The sequence below is a fragment of the Syzygium oleosum genome, unplaced genomic scaffold (assembly GCF_021117445.2).
Source record: "Syzygium oleosum isolate NSW1041296 unplaced genomic scaffold, Sole_v2.1 Sole_v2.23, whole genome shotgun sequence".
NCBI classification, from domain to species: domain Eukaryota; kingdom Viridiplantae; phylum Streptophyta; class Magnoliopsida; order Myrtales; family Myrtaceae; genus Syzygium; species Syzygium oleosum.
The window spans coordinates 4,777,892-4,783,891 of NW_026607507.1; positions in this window are offsets into that span (position 1 = coordinate 4,777,892).

Sequence of the window (6,000 nt, forward strand, 5' to 3'; positions counted from 1 at the left end):
GGGAAGAGTTCCCTAATGAGAGGGTGTGGATCTAGTGATGGTCCCGAGAAAAGCTCTTTATACTTGGATAAAAAGAAGTTTTTAATCTCATCTATACTCATAAGCCATTGGCCTCCATCATCCTGAACTGCCAGGATATAATTTTTGCGCCTTCTGATAGTTGTAGAAAGATGGAAGAATTTGGTATTCTGATCACCCTCCTGCAGCCATGATTGTCTTGATTTTTGCTTCCATATCATCTCCAATCTCTCCCATTGCTCGTTAATAGCCACCTTGATTTCTTTTTCCCTCCTGCTATGCTCTACTGAAGGGTCATCCCTTTGAATGGAATCAAGTGCTACCATCAATTCCTTGAGGCGTTGTTGGCAAATACCAAAATGTTCTTTATTCCACATTTTGAGAGCTATTTCTGTCGATTTCAGCTTCCTATGCCATGTGGTTAATGAATTGCCAACCACATTATTGTTCCAAGCCTTTTCCACTTCATTAACACAAGTTGGATCCCGTAGCCATGCGGCTTCAAATTTAAAAGGACGTTTCGAGTTATCCTCAATAGAAGTTGAATTCAGCAAAATAGGAGAATGATCTGAGTTTACCACCGGCAGGTGGACAATCCCTGCTCGAGGGAATTTCTCACACCATGATGTCGAACAAACTGCTCGATCAAGTCTTTTCCGAACGCTTGCAAAGCCCTCTTTGCCATTTGTCCAAGTATAAGGTTTGCCTTTGAACCCAAGATCAATACAACCCAAGGCATCCATAAAATCCACCAGAAAGTGACGAGATGGGCCCGGACCTCTTCTATTGGATGTGTCATAGCCGTAGATAGTCTCATTGAAATCTCCAATTCCAACCCAGTCTTCTCCCAAGTTTTGAACCTGGCTTGTGAAGTCTTCCCAAAATACTCGTTAAGCCCACAATAAGGAGGTGCATACACTAACGAAAGCCACCGCAATTGTTCTGGATTTTCTTTGTCAGAAACCTCTGTATGGATTTGGTTTTTGTCTGCAAAGGAAAAGGATAAAGTTACGGGATCTTTCCACATGACTGCTAGACCTCCCGGATTGTTTTCCGCGGGAATAGAGAAGGACCGAGTAAATCCAATCCTTCTTGTAAGAGTTTCTATCCGGCTAGTATCACATTTTTTCTCCGATAGAAACACAATATCAGGGTCGCAAGATCGGCATGTGGCTTTCAACTCTCTCATTGTCCTGTTTCCAGCAATGCCTCGACAATTCCAGGCTAAAATATTCATGGCTACAATGGGCACATAAACTTGGCTTGCCTCCAGAATTCCGCTTTAGCAGACCAAGCGACCTTCTGAAGATATGGCATCGACCATCACCGACACAATGGCAAGATTCCAGCCCGGCGATCGAAGAGATTAGTAACAAACTTAATCTGGATGATAAAGATAAGGAGGAGGACTAAAGCTCCGATCCCGTTGCTGCACAAACAAAAGATACGTACAAGGAGGAGGACTAGAGCTCCGGTCCAATTGCTACGCAAACAAAGGCAACTTCTGATAAAGAACGAAAGGAGCAGGGGAATGGGGTGAAGTTGATGGTGGTCTGCTGAATTGCGTGAGGAATAAAATGTAGATACTGGTGGGATAGGATAAAGACTTACAACGGTATAAGTCAAAGTACAACCGAAGTACAGATGCATAGAAAGCGGAATACACAAAAAAGAGCCCTAAAAGTGTAGGAACAAGCAAAAGAACAGAGAGATGCTTGACTTAGATCATTTGTTGGAGATGAAATCCCCTAAACGAGATAAGCACATTAGATCCCTGCTTGAGCCTAATCGAATTCAGCGAGGCAACATTATAAATCCCTCTTTCGGACAATTCATCGAACACCTTCTGTGCATCGTCTAACACATGGCACCATCCATACTTTGACACCACCGCATTGCACCCAAACACATCACTATTGAACATCAGTACGTACAACCTTGTGGACCGAAGAAACGGTGAATCTCGTTTGCGGCAATGGCTCAATGATGATCCAGTAAAACAGTACAATGAAAAGACGGCAGATGGGGCTGTCCAAGGCAGATTTGGCTATTCCGAGGGGTGTCGCTTTAGCAGACCAAGCGACCTTCTGTCACCAAGGCCACTGCATCGATAACCATTTGTGGACCGGTAAAAGTTGTCAAAACCAAGGACACAGAAGAGAAGAAGAAAGAGCTGGTAGTTTGTGGGTAACGGGGGAAGGTGAAAAGATTTTTCCACGAGAAGTTGAAAGATTGAAAAAAGAAAGCGGATTGACATAGGAAAGGGATTAGGGTTTGAAATTTGGATCAAGATTGAAAGGAGCTACCACAAAATAGGGTAGAGAGAAGCTCTCATGGCGAGAGAGAGAACTGGAATAACCAGCAAATCTTATTGATCCATGGCTCTTGTGGTTCGACGAGAATACCAACTTTTGCACACACAGAGAAGAACTCCTTTGTCTCTCACATATTTGGATCTCTCTCTATAACGAGCTCCTCCGGATCTTCTCCACCCCCCACCAGTTGTTCTTGACTGAAGGTGCCCTTTTATAGTGACTCTGGGCACCTCTCTTTCTTTGCAAATCTTTAAGTTTCCTTTTCTCTTCCCTTGATTCACGAAATTCCACGATTTTGGCCAGCCCATTTGCACATTCCAATCAGCTCCTTACTTTAATTTTATCCTTTTATTGATGTCTATTTCACCGATTTCGCCTCTTAATTGTCGCGCTTTCGTTTGTCTTCAGCCGTGAACTTATCATTTATGGAAAAATATCCCAAGAATTCCTCCGTTTAGCTGGCCGGAGAGAAGATCTCTCTAATTGATTTAGAGTAAGAAAATCCCCTTCCCAAAATGGCGTGAAGCTACTGCCTTCATGACGGTCTTTATTCATCAAGGAAATTCATCCTCTTTCACCAATCACGCTTTGCAAGATCCCTCGGCCAATCTCTATCCCCATCTCCAAATTCTTTTTCAGCTCCTTACTTTAATTTTATCCTTTTATTGATGTCTATTTCACCGATTTCGCCTCTTAATTGTCGCGCTTTCGTTTGTCTTCAGCCGTGAACTTATCATTTATGGAAAAATATCCCAAGAATTCCTCCGTTTAGCTGGCCGGAGAGAAGATCTCTCTAATTGATTTAGAGTAAGAAAATCCCCTTCCCAAAATGGCGTGAAGCTAATGCCTTCATGACGGTCTTTATTCATCAAGGAAATTCACCCTCTTTCACCAATCACGCTTTGCAAGATCCCTCGGCCAATCTCTATCCCCATCTCCAAATTCTTTTTCCTTGAAAGCTTCATTGATCAATCTTTAGAATCCAAGCATTCCTCAAAATCCCCAAATTCAGCTAGCTCAGTTTGATTGAAATCTTTGATCAAGGTTTCCTTCAAATTTCCGCAATTTTGGAATTTAATACGAGCACCCATGGCTGACTTGATGCAAATATGCATAATGCTAAACATGTTAATACTATAAGTGCCTAATGCAAATAAATACAACAAAATGAAACAACGAGGTATCAATTTTTTTGAAGGTTAACTTCAATCGCTAACTTTTATGTGATAAAAGACTACATGGGAAATTCAAAAAATTTAGGTGTCAACAGTACTAAGTTGTAAAATTAACGCGGAAACCGATAGAATCTTGCAATTAAATCAACGTAAAATCACCAGAGAAATAAATGATTAACGATTAAGGATACTAAAGATTTACGTGGTCTAGTCCGAGTGTCGGTACATATTTCACGGAGAAAATCAGCGGCAAATAATTCACCAATAAATAATTCAATTGGATGTGATGTTCAAAACACAAATCACCGTGTTGGCTCAACCAAGAAGTGTCTATGTACGCTTCTCTTTCTTTCCTTTTGTGCGGCGCTCTTCTCTTAGGAAATGAAAAAGTAGCACCCTACAAATAATATATATTATGGAAGAGATGAGCCCTTATTTTGTTTTGTAGTGGGAAAGGTTTTGACTGTAAAAAAAAACCCTCGCGCTCGAAGAAGACAAGTGAACAACAAGTTTCCTGATTTAAGTTCACTTGACGGTCAAACTTGGGGACTTGTCAGATTTTGGACAAATCAATATATTTTCATGGATTGGGCTCTGTACACGGTTCAAACTTGAGACAAAATTTAACAATTTTCCAGCTTAACTCGATATTTGAAGCCAAGTTATAGTGCTCATCATTCATGCTGCTCTCCTAACGCATCGACGGACGCTAATTCTCTACATACGCCAATTAAGATTGCCCAAGGAACGGGCTTAGTCATCATGTCCGCATGGTTCTCTACTATAGCGATCATTTTCACAATAACTTTACCATTCACTAAAATATCTCGGATGAAATGGTACCCGATGTCAATATGCTTCATTAGTTCGTGATAAATCAGGTTATATGCTAGTTATCATAATGTATATTAACACTTTTGTGCCCTAAACCCAAAGTCCAAAAGCAAACCCCTTGGCCATATCACCTCTTTCGCTATAAAGGTTAGTGCCATGTACAATGCCTTAGTCGGAGACAAGGTAACATGATCTTGTAAGGACATTTTAAAACTCACTGCATTACCTACTAGCGTAAAAACATATCATGCTAAAGATCTACACTCATCCAAGTCATCGGCGTGATCCGAATTCATATAACCAGTGGTCTCATTGTTATTGCCGTCTCTTCTGTACATTATATTAACGTCTATTGTCCCTTTGAAATATTTGAGGATAAACTTCACAGACACTTCATATAATAACTAACTACGCTCTCAGCTTGTAAAATATTAAACCTAAACATAATGTTATCCACTGCATTAGAATAAGCAACACGAGACATAAGCTCCTCCTCCTCAGATTGCGGTGATAACTTATTGGAAAGTTTAAAGTGTTTCGCTAAAGGTATACTCACAGATTTCGCTGACTACATGTTAAAACGTATTACAATATTCTCAATATATTGCTTTTGAGACAAATATAAAACTCCTACAGTCCTTTCATGCAAAATCTCCATTTCCATATTTTTCTTTGCAGAACCTATATCTTTCATCACAAACTCTCAACTATCTTTTTAGCACAACAATATCAAATACATTTTTAACTACTATCAATATGTCTTCAACATATAATAACAGATATATCAAAGATCCATCATCCAATCTCCTAAAGTAAAAACGGCTATCTATATGACTTTTCAAATAGTTCTAACTAGCAATGAAAGTATCAAAATGCTTATACCACTGTTTAGGAGATTGTTTCGGCCGATAAAAAAATTTCTTAAACAAACAAACATGATCTTCCTTACATAGAATGACAAATCCCTCTAGTTGCCTCATGTAAATCCGCTCGTCTAAGTCACTATGAAGAAACGTCATTTTACGTCTAGCTGCTCCAGCTCAAAATCATGTGCAACAACTAATGCAAGTAATATACAAATAGAAATATGTCTTACTACAGGAAAGAACACATGGTTGTAGTCAATGCCCTCCTGCAGTGTATACTCCTTCGTAACAAGTCATACCTTATATCTTGTTACCTCGACACCAAGAATGCCCTCCTTCTATTTGTAGACCCATTAATTAGCTCCCTCTAATTTCGATGGAGTTATTCCATCTCTTCACTCATACGGCATAGCCACTATGACAACTCAGTGTTAGCCACTGGATCGGAGTAAAATGAAGGCTCATATGTCTTTATCTCATCACCTACTACAGTCAATGCATAAGAAATATTTATACGACCATAACGTACCGATGATTTAATTTGCCTTCTCTCTCTACCTTTGACTATAGTATGTTGTGGCCTTACTAGTTGTTCAGTATCACCAACTTTAGGAATTGCGGCCTCATATGCAATCTCAACATCTATTACCTTCGAGGTCTCCAGAATCTTCACCTAAAGCTCCATCTCACTACTAACACCATAATTTGTTTGATTTACTAATGGTGTCTCAATGACTATTGTGTCGAAGTATTGTGGTCTCGTCGAAGATCACGTCTCTGCATTAGAAAATC